General features: G+C 35.7%; 1 long non-coding RNA gene across 1 annotated transcript; it reads right to left on the bottom strand.

Annotated features, from left to right (window-relative positions):
* Window positions 1-3,915: 3,915 nt before the first annotated feature.
* On the bottom strand, window positions 3,916-8,795 carry LOC135411830 (uncharacterized). Its single transcript, XR_010429341.1, has 3 exons — window positions 8,573-8,795; window positions 7,881-7,976; window positions 3,916-4,193 (listed from the first exon to the last, which is right to left on the bottom strand). It is a non-coding gene; the product is annotated as an uncharacterized LOC135411830 (long non-coding RNA).
* Between the last annotated feature and the right edge of the window lie 3,085 nt (window positions 8,796-11,880).

The following is an 11,880-nucleotide window of genomic DNA, read 5'->3' as shown; positions in this document are numbered from 1 at the left end:
CAATGTATATTTAGATGAGATCTTAAGAACTGAGTTTCTTTATAATCTATATGCTTCTGAGGAGCTAAAGCCACATTTTATGCAAGAAAAAGGTTTTGCACTATCATCTTCAGATTTTCCCTCTGGAATCTACTTGAGAAAATGGACCAGAAGCTTCGGGCACCCCTTATTGGTCTTCTGAAAAAACAGCCATCAGTGCTGGTGCTCTGCACTCTTCCCTGCAACAGCCAACAACTTACTTTGTCTTTGCATCTGTTTGTCCTTTACCTCTGTTTAATCCAAGTTTAGTTGTACTGTATCCAGAAAATTTTTTTAAAGCTATCGAATGCTGTGTATCACAGACTTTCCATGCTAAGAACCTTTCTGCTGAGATTATTGTAGCAGAGAGAGCACAGTCCTTACACTTAGCACAAATTGTGCATTTATCAAACAAGCAAACAGGTTGTGTGCCTTTAAAAAGGTTTTCATAGCAGCCTATTTTATATTTCCTTAAAAAAATTAATGCTACTTTCTCCATAGTATTGCTCTGACATTGTATACTATGAAGTTTTAAAGCCAGACACCTTCTAGCAATAAGAACTTCAGAAGTAAAGCCTGCTGAAACCATCTGAACTGCTTCAAAAAGTGCAGCCTCCTCTCAGGGATCAGCTATTTTTCCCAAGTTTGAAATTCTAACCTGGTAAATAGCATCAACAGGGGAGTTTTCCCCCAACTCTTTTGGAGAACCCCACAGATATGAATATCTTCAAAGGAGAATCTGTTAAAAAATGTAACAGTCTTCAAAGGGGAAACACCACCCTCAGCAATCTGAAGTTCTTTAAAGTGGGAGCCCACCAGCACTAAGAATCCTCAGAGGACTAACTCCCAGAGCACTGTGAAAATTTGTAAGAGAACAAGCCCTCTCTCACAAATACCCAGTAGGCTATTATTTTCCTTTAAAAGGACTCTTACATGTGTACATTTATAATTACAGAAAGGGTCTTATTTAACCAGAGCCCTGTAGAACTCTCTTGCTTTTAAAAACAAATATTGATTAAAAGAAAAGAATGAAAGAAGAAAACAATTTGACTTTACTATTTTCCTTTATCTTCTTTTATTTATAACTGATCTCAATATAATACACCAATAACACTTGGTTCATGTAGCTCTTTTGATCTCTGGAACTCAAAAGTATTCTTCAAGAGTTGCGAAGAAATATTCTCTGAGTGCAGTTATCCACTTATAATGCTTGTTAACTGGGAGTCCAAACACTCCATCAGGAAGCACATATATCTCTTTTGTACTGTTGCTGGGTATGTTCTTTCAAGACATACTTTCTTGAATAAATATTCAAGGGTTTGGTGTTCTCCTCCCACCCTCCCCTGTATTTTAGCATTTTGTTTGGTAGGGATAGCTAACATAGACATTAAAGTCATTATCAATGGCTAGAGTTACTTTCCAGGCATGCCACAAATGCCCAGATAAGGTGGGCAATGAGTCCAGCTGCCATGCTGGGCGAAAGGAGAGAGATGCTGAGGTGGCTTGAGCTACTCACGAGCATCCTTTCCAGATATGAATGCAGGCATGTCCTTCTAGTGGGAGTGAATTTATCATGGGTTTTCAGGAAGCAGAAGAGCCCTGTTTTTTTGAGATGGAGAATGGCTTGTCTGACAAAAAGTGCCTGCATCAAAGCCACCATGTGAAGTCAGTTCTCCTGAGTTCCAAATCAGAAGGCAGCTGGGGTCTGGTTTTGCCTCATTGGTCAATAATACAATCATGTAGGAAAGAATTTTCCCTGACTCCCAGGGTCTGTGAATGTATAGCCCAAACACTGAGATTTACTAGTAAAATTTCTGACTTGCTGAAGAAATGGTAGAAATAACTAAATTTTACCTGTAGAAGCAAAAATATCATGCTCCATTCATGTATTTATTAGTTTCTTCTGTTTCACAATGCTGTGAAATGATTTATTTTCTGATGTAACTGTAAAATCTGAAGCTTTCGTATCTTGTGTTTAGTGATGTTTGATGGTTTGATTTCCTGCTTCTTAACTGATCCAAAAATGTATGCCAAGAATATGATGCCTGATAGTATCCTCGTCTTCGACTATACAAAGGGAAAAAATCTTTTGCAGTATATGATAAATATCTTTACACTTCTTTGATGATAGAATAGTCTGATATTTGCCACTTTTTTTTCTTACTGAAAATAGCATCTTCTGTTTGGAAGTTACTTAGATGTATCTGGTGGGTGATGTTTGGGTCTGATACCAATAAACACATTTATCCCATTCAGCAGATTAACTGTGTTTTGCTATGAAGCACTGATGGTTGCAGCAGTGTGTGTATTCAACAGCACCATTGACTAAATCTACTTGCAACATGCGAGGAAAAGAAGTGAATAGACAAGTCAAAGGATACTTTGACAGCTCTGGGCAGGCTGCAATGAGTTCTTAAGTAGTTAGAAGAATTTCCTTCCATTATGAGATATTACAGTTAGTCCCTCCATCCAGATGTGACAATCTTTTACTGATTTTTTTTTTTGACTAGCATTTATGCCAGAGAATTTGATAAAAGGGAGATAACTATGTTCAGAACAGGCTTTTTGTTGCTGAAAAGCTCTCCTGTAAGCCAGATATCATAAATGTGAATGTAGACACTGATTCTTCTGCTCGGTAGGTTCTGTATTTGGATATGAAACCTAGGAACAAGGACGAAATTAGTGATAGTGCATTTGAATTGCTCCTTTCCAAAGAAAGTTTAAATTACTTGGTGAGAGCATTTGGACTCTGGATTCTGCTGAAGCACACTCTCTATCCCAAAACACAGAACACTAGTCATAATAAACCAGAATTTAAATGTATAGTAAGAAACCTTGTATTCATTCTTGCTGCAATTATGTCGCATTCAATGGAGTTTCATCAGAGACAAATACAACATTGTTATTCACGGGACCTGGGAAGAATGTTTTTTTTTCCAGTGAATCTTAGTCTTCATAATGCAAAATTTACAGAGCTATTGACAGAGGAGAAAGGTGCAGAAAATGGCTGAAATATCTGTATTTTCCTAGTCTTGCATTAAATGCTAATGGTGTGGCAATCCTAAACAATAGTTAGAACTGCAGAGTATTTCAGTTTAAAACAAAAAGCCATCACCTTTAAAAAATGAAATATTTGAGGCACACTCCAATGTTCAAGCGCAAAAAGGAAAATAAGAAGACTCTAAGTTTCCTGAATCCTGTCCCAATTATATTTCATTTAATAACAGTCAGTGAAATATCTAGTGGCAGGGGAAATGAAACTACATGATTTTATGGGATCATTCATCAAGAACTAATTGAAGCTTTCATACAGTTTAGTGCTGATAAAACACTGTAACAATAAACAATAACAAAATTCACCAGAGAAGGATTTGTTTTGCCGTGAGGAAAATGGTTCAGTTTCATCCTGGGGATTCCTGGTTAAAAGAGTCTCCAATTTAAAAAGGGGATAAGCACAGGCTCCTGTGCATAATGACAGAGTGGGAACTGTGGCAAATGTATTAGTATTGCTCCAGTGGAGCTATTCTCATTGTAAGTATTTGCTATTGTGTGTGGTGGAGGCAAGACGCAGAACAACCAATAGGATTTTTTAAAGTTGGATTTTTTAAAGCAGTTCCCATGTAGTTTTATGAAAAGTAAATTACAGATACAGCACAAGCAACTGAATTTCTGATTCTAAAATTGCTAAATAATCTTAGATTTATTGAATCAGAAAAATTGTTCTTTCCTGTATTTCTTCATGGAATCAGGTTAGTCTTACAGTAATAGTTCTTTCTAACACACGCTAGAGTGATGTCCTGTCAATTCTTAAATTATAAAACATCATAAAACATGTTCCCTCTTTATTTCTGATCTATTTTCTCTGATCAGAACATTTAGGCAGTCCAGAAACACAACAAAGATTATCAAGAATGTATTAATTTTGATTTAAAGAATGAAATAATGAATATTTCATCAATCTTCATCAGAAACCCAGAGAAACTCCTAGGAAGGTGGTATTGTAGTTCAGTGGTTCCAGACCTTGCAAAAGCCACCTCAAGCAAATAACTTCAGTTCTTGTCTTCTCCTCCTCCTCCTGCCCTCTTAAAGTGCAAATCCTCCTGTGATCATAAAGTTTCATGTCACCTGTTTGTAGAGCATGCTGTCCAGTGAACCTCTTTTGTCGGTTAGAACTTCTGGATGTATCAAAAAAGCAAAATAACATTAATGAGGCACATATATATAATAACACAATAACATAATATTTATGATTTTATGCTAGGTCACGCAACAGGAAACAAGGTGTTGAATGCCTGTATGATTGTAAGGGTTGATTTTCTGCTCACTTTCGCAATTTCTGAGACATTCCAACTAATCGATCTTTCTTGAAGATCATATCAGAGGAGGACAGGAGAAGTAATCATATTTTATTAATTAAGTCCACCTCTTAGGTGTTTTTTTTAATTGGAATTATAAATTACATATATCTATAGATACATGCTCCTGAAATTTTAGTGGTGTTTTTTTCTTTTTCTTTTTCTTTTTTTTTTTTAAGAGAAGCAGAAGACTTAAAAGACCATCAAATAATATTTGGAGTCCACCTTCCCTGTGTCTGATTGTAACAATAACAGAATTGATAGGGCATATTTTTCCACTCACTTACATGTGTACAGATCCATCACCTTAATGCGGTAATTGCTATCATGTTAGCCTTTAGTACACCTGCATTTCTATGGTAGCTGTAAAAGCTATGAAAGGGGACTAGCTCAATCATATTGGTGATCCCAAGATATGGTACTTTATACCTGGTGGTGGTTAACTTTGATGGACCTTCAACACTCAAGCTGGTTGGGACTCCAATTATAGAAGTGTAAATGTAAAAGCAAGGTTCAAATTTTGGCCTGTCAAAAACCAAAATTAATTGAATCTACCTCCATATCTCACAGGATGTGAATGTCTCCAAAGTTCAGAAATATTTCATCTGAACTTAAATCACAGATGATATATAAATGAAGATGAGATACAGCTGTGGCTGATCAATCTTTAGATTGATGTGTTTAATGGTAGATGCTTTTAAGTCACTGGTATGCAGAGCTTGGAAGAATCCTGAGCTTTCAGAGTTTTACAAGTTATCAAATATTACTTTTCTAGATAAGTTGAATTGCTGTTTATCAGAATAGGGCTACATTTTCTCCATTTCTTTTACCCCAATAAAGTTTATTAAAAATAATCATATCATATATCACATTATAGTAAAATAAAGAAGCTGTAATGTTATTGCATTGTTATTTTCCCTGATTATATAGTTAAGCAAAAGGTCACTTTCCAGAGACAGTGAAAAGCTACATGATATCTCTAGGATTGTCTTTTACAATTATTTTGAGGCTTGTGAATTGTCACATATTCCAAGCATTTTGCACTTCTATTTTGCACTGTGTCTTTAAAGTTTCCTTTTTCTCTTAACCTTTTAGTTCCTCTCTTAATCTTTTTTCCATAGTTTCTGAATAAATATTTCCATCTTGGCCAACACAGGCCTAAAATCATAAAAAACTGGACAGGTTCTCAAGGGGCAAGATGCACCAAATTCGGACACCATCAACTGGGCACAAAAATGATGCAGTATTTGGCATTGTCTCCGGGGACTATTTGTGCTCCAGTTGACTGAGCTATAGCACCCACCTCTTCCATTATCCGTACTTGAAAAAAGCAGAGATGGAATGAGCAGATGTGGCAGGCCATCACTACAGCCGTCCTTTCCTACTCTGCATTACATGACCATGCCCATTTCTGAGAACAAACTTCAAAGCAAGGGATACAAATTTCTGTGTTGATATGCAACAGAAACTTTGGTTGACAATTTTCATGTACATTTTGTTACTTTAGCAAATATTTTAGAGGAAAATTGTGTGTATCATTGCGATACATTATTCTTACGCATGGTGAGCAGATCTTTCTCTTGATTCCAATGGGACTATTCCCAATATCTCTATGATTCCCAGATACAACACATTCTTTATGAAAAGAGCATGCACAAGACATCCAGGATTTTCAATATCCAAGTACTACATCTTTCTCAATCAATATGTGTTCTGACATTTTTACTTTTAAGTTCTACATGGCTAACTATATTTATTGAACTATCATCTAATTTTGGTTTAGTGCAAGAAGTTAACCTTTGAGTTTTGATAATTTTCAGTGTTTTCACTGATTTGTAAGCTGGTTTTTAATTTGCCAAAAAATGTCTGTGAACTGATCACAATTAAAGTAAGATGTTAGCAGATAAAACTAGTGGAAGATTGATTTCCACCTTGTATTATATTCATAATCTGCTTTTTTTAATTAACTCTAACCAGGAAATACATAAATAAAAAATAAAAAATGTGGGAACTCTTGCGAGCAGAATCAATATTTTCTATCCAATGGCCATTGCTAAAGCTGCCATTGAATTTTCACTAGTAGAGTAACTACCCTTAAATTTAAGCCTTGATTCAGAGAAAACATTTGGTTTTATCACTAATTCCGACTGATGTAGACAGGTGCCTAATTAGCAGGATATATTAGGACTATCCAATTGCTCTAAATTGAACACAGGCTTAAATGCCTTGCTGAATAAACCCTTACCATTGAAACCAAACCATGGAAACAACTCAGCTGCCCTGGAATCAGCCACATTTATCTATTATATGATGAATGGAAAGCTATCTGAAGGGTAGCAGTTGTAGCACTGATAATATAGGTACTTGAGGAATGGAAACGATAGCACCAAGATGTGCATGTATGTGCATTCTTTTATGAAAAAAATAGGTGTAAAATTATACATAATGAGTAAAAATAGGATGCATTTTTGTGTAAACTCCTCTCATGCACAAAAATGAAACAGAGAGAAAACATTTTCTGTTACTTCTTGTCTATAGGTATTCCACTACTTCTAGGCCAGGAAATTAATATAGGAGCAATGTAAAAAATTTATCAAGTGATTTATCTTTCTATATTATTAATAAAAATATGCAGTCTATAGTGCTCACCTTTTAAATACTTTAAGTCACATGTGCTTGAAGTTTTGCATGTCTTATGTATGATGACATAGACCTTTAGTTCTTCCTAGTGTGTGCTGTGCATGCCTGACAGGATAGGAAGACAAATTCCAAAATGCTGTTTACTACTATTTACTAGTACCTAACTTTAGCTTGGTAAGTTTAAATTGTTCTAACTTCTGCTGAGGGACTTTTTCAAGTGACTGATATTTCACGAGAAAAGAAGAGTATTCTATATATATTTTTATTCTTCAGGCAAGGCAAGCTGTAAAGAGCTTCAGAGCAATGCACATATGCACCCTGGTGATCCTTCCATCCTTGCAAGATTCCTACATGGCTAGCTAAGTCAGCTTTATTTATTTTATTTTTATTTATTTTCAACATCAGACTGTATAAACTGGGAAAACAAGGAACATTTTCATTAAGCTTAGTGTATTGTACTGATATCTCCTAAAATGGTCGGTAGTGGAATTTAGGATTAAATGTACCTAGTCTAACTTTCGGTGCCTGCAATGACAATGTCTATATCTGAGTTCATTATGCTAAATTCCTTCCTTAGTGGAATGGCACTTTCATGTCAGTAGCACTTCAATTTATATTTAGGAATATATTTTTGGATATAACTAACATCATATTATAAATATCTATATTTAGTCAAATGAAACCTATCTGTGGTATCTTAATTATGTACTAACCCTTTTTGCTTTTATACTGAAAGAGTTGCTTCTGGGAAAGCACTGATGCTGCTCTTAAAGTGTTTCAGGTTCTGTTTTGTGTGACAGAAATAACCGTAACATTTGAGGTGGTAGAATAATAAGCAAGACAAATAAAGAAAAGCCCTGGCCTTACCTGGGATCAGAATGCCTCCCGTTCATTTGTCTGGGCTCCTTTTACAAATGCTGTGTCTGACTGTGCTCTTCCTGTTTCAAAGATACAGCAGAATGCCTAAAGACAGGAATAATAATAATAAAAAAATGACAAGAATAAAAGACAGAAATAAAATACTCTGTGTTCAACAGTAGACAACATAAATAGAAAAACAAGACTAAATGGGCTCACTTTCATTTCATCAGTTGTATCACAGCTAGAGGAAACTCTGTAGTAGATATTTGGTTCAGAAAAGTCTACAGTATAATCTACTATATAACAGAACAGTTCCTGGTTCCCTAAAAATTGCTTACAATGTGCTAAACCACAAGAAAACCCCATAATCAGAATATGCCAGCGGAAGACAGATCAAACATTTCAGCAAAGTCCTAAGTGGTAAGGTTGTATGTTAAAGAAAATGCAGATATTACAAGGCAAAAGGGAAAAAAAAGTTCCAAACAGTAATTATCAGTGACCTGGTGAAAGCAATTCCTGGTGACATAAGATCTGGCAAATGGTTTAACCTTGTAAAAGTGAGCAGGACCCCAAAGCACACAACCAGCTAATCTCATTTATTTACAGCGGGAGTCCACCCTGCTTTCTGCCTTGGATCACGGCTGCTTTCCACACCCTGGGAAGGTTATAAAGACTCACAAACCATAGCTGCTCCATACCTTGAAGACTCTCCCTGCACACTTCTGCTGTCTACAGAACCCATCAGGAGGACTAATAACACCTAAAAGGTGTTATGAAGCAATAGAGCTACAGGTTCATTTCAAATCCTCCTAGAGATACCACGACCTCAAGTGCCCTAGACCTCCAAGTCCCACTCCTTTCTGCCTCAAATGAGTGCTGTCACTGTGTTACAAATTACCGGAGACAAGGAGGGTACAGCGGAAATACTGTTACACCCCTCCCCCTTTTTTCTGTTTGTTACATAGTCCCTTCTCTATTTTCAGTCTAAATTTTAACATGTTCCTTGACTTGTTAATCTGTTTGCGAGGCTGCTCCAGCATTTTACCAGATAAAGAAAAAACAATCTCAGATGGAATAGTTTTAATTTCCAGTCTGAATTTATTTGTGACCAATTTGTAACCATCTAATTGTGTGCCTGCGCTAAATGGGAGTTTTCCCATTGAGTGTAATTGGATCAGGCCCCAAACCGCAAAGACAGCTGCTCTTATTACGGCATGAAAAACAGACAGGGTCTGGGTGTTATTGCATAATGACAGCAGTAAATTATATTCCAAGGGCAAGATCAGAAGCTGGTGTAAATCAATACAACTCAACTGGCTTTTAAAAAGTTGTATCAGTGTGTGCAAGCTGCTATTTTGGCCCAAATATCTTCTCAGTAGATTTTAAAGCTCATCCTGCTGCATAATGCATGCTAGGGAATTACTTCCAGCAGCTCCTGCACCAAGCCTAAACTGTCTGACTGAACCCAGGCTTGTATTTCAGAAAGTCATTCAAACTTGATTTAGAGAGTGTGTATCATGGAGAATCTACCACACTCCCACAGACACTTTTCAAATACTTATGCTCTTTGTTCTTAAAGAAACCACATCACTTTATTTTCTTTCTCACTAAGATGCCAGGTTCTAGCTAGATTTCCTAGCTCTTTTTTTCCTAATACATATAAAAGCCTCCTCATTCAAATTTCCTCTTCCTATATTTATGCTTCTCCAACACTATTGTGACATCCTTTAGTCTCCATGCTGGGGAGCTGAGTTGATTAAACTTTGATTTTATTTGGTCATCATTTAACAATTTTCCAATTCAAGCATTTTCTAAGGCCTTTTTAATTGTTCAAACTCACTACACTGGTTGCTTTATAGGATGAGTAGGTAGCTTCTGATGCAAAAATTTACAGTCTGATATGTTTAACTAGAATTAGAAAAAAAATAATATTTGACTGTTTCCTGGGAGAGAAAATGAAAACTATCAAACAACAGCTACATTGTTTGACTATGGTTTAACATGTTTATAAGGAATAATAGATGTAATGAAATTACTCTACGGAACAGCCTCTGTTATTCTCTTTAAGTATATAGGCTCAAGTCACTGATTTCTCTAAATCAGGTGAGATTTTGAAATGCATGCAGCCACACTGCATGAAGCTAGTTCTGAAAGTGTAATCAGCTTTGATTTACCTGAAGATAATAGTAAAACTCAGTAATTTCAATTAGGGCAAATAAAAATGAAGATTTCCTGATGAGAAAAATACTAACTATATTATTGTATTTTTGTTTGCATAAACGTAAAAATCTTGGTGATTCTGTAACTAACTTTCATGCTTGTTATGTCTATGAATGTGTTTTAAAAGTTGGCCAGGCAGACAGTACCCCAACTTAATGCCATCTTGGTCTTCAATAGTAATGCTCAGGAGTAATAGGAAAACAGTACAGTGGAAATTTTAGTACTTGCCTTTTATTTCAAAAGGAAATTTGACTAGAAAGGCTTTGCTAGCCCAAGATTAAAAGGAATTTTCAGCCTAAGAGTACAGCTGATGGCTGCAATCTAATGTACATTCATTGTTACAAGATCTTCAACATTATGAACCATTTTGGAACATCTAAGAGGGATAAAAAACATGAGGACTAGTATCAAATAAGTATACTTACAGGCTTGGAAATTGGAGGAAGAGTTAGAAAAAGGTCAAATATGAAGAAAAACAATTAAACCAAAACATGTTCAACTGGTTCATTAAAACATAATAAGCAATTAAAAAGCTTGTATTTATTTAGTGCTGTGAGAATAATTTGAGTATGAGCCTTGTTAGCTTCAGTTGTCCAAATCAAGGAGGATCTGTCAAGGAGGTTCTCATCAATCTTGTATAATGACTACAGAAGCATTTAGCTGATCTGAGGGGCACAGCTGGATTTTCAAACAACCCTTTCATTTGGAAGCTCTAATTTAACACTTAGAGGCAAACTCCCGTGTTGCTCTGTCAAACTTCGTCTGGATAAACATTTTTCTTAAGAAGAATTCTCTTGGTAAATAAAATTTCAAAGTAAAAAGTATTACTAAAGGTATATCTGTGCAAGTTGCATTAATGTTGCAGTAGTGAAGGATGCATCCCACAGAGATGGTTTCACCAGACCACCCTGATTATTCAGCCTTGCAATGTTATGTTGGGAGATTTAAAGTGAGATTAGAGTATATCTCATGAAAAAGAGTACGAATATTAAGTTTACTCCCAAGATTGACAGGAGAATAACGAAACTCCACAGAACAATGTGAAAAATACTCAGATAAAGATCCTGAAAACAGAAGGTATTGGGTTATTATTCGTAGCATGAATTGAAGCAGGGAGAAGACAGAGACGCAGATTTTGTCTTCATACAAATTATAAGTGTAAGATATATGGGGGATAAAAAAGAGAATTATAATGAATACTGTGGAATAATTTCCATGATTAGAGTAAGAATGTAAACTTGTTCAGGAAATACAAGAAAATAGGAAGTTTAGGAAATATTAGGAAGAAATGAGGGAGGAGAGTGCCTTAGTACTGTTGTGAAGAGTACAGATATATTTCAAGTCTCTAGAGAAAAGAAACAAAATGCCGTGTAAATATCTATAACTTACTATAGAACTAGAAACGTAAGGAAGAAGAAAAAGATTTCTGTTTTGGTCCTAGGTTTCTTTTTTTGTTTTGTGTTGTTTTTTGTTTGTTTGTTTCTTTGGGGTTTTTTTGTTTTGTTTTGTTTTGTTTTGTTTTTCTCTGTATGGGTCCCACTCCCCCTCGAATTTTAATAGCACCATTAATGGGATTTATAGCTCACTGGAAATTTGAGTGGCCTGAGTATATGTTGAGAAGGGAGTGCAGCAGCACCCTGACTGTGAGGTAGCTTGTATTGATGAGCATATTTTGATACAGAAGGTACAGAAAACAACAAGAAAGGAGGATTTTTAAATTCAGTTCTTAACAGTGAGTTCAGAAGTGCACAGAGAAGTCTGGAAACAACTAATGAGGCAGCAGTTC

The sequence above is a fragment of the Pseudopipra pipra genome, chromosome 3 (assembly GCF_036250125.1).
Source record: "Pseudopipra pipra isolate bDixPip1 chromosome 3, bDixPip1.hap1, whole genome shotgun sequence".
Lineage (NCBI taxonomy): Eukaryota > Metazoa > Chordata > Aves > Passeriformes > Pipridae > Pseudopipra > Pseudopipra pipra.
Note: the sequence above shows the minus strand (reverse complement) of the source record. Positions and strands in the feature narration are given on the sequence as shown.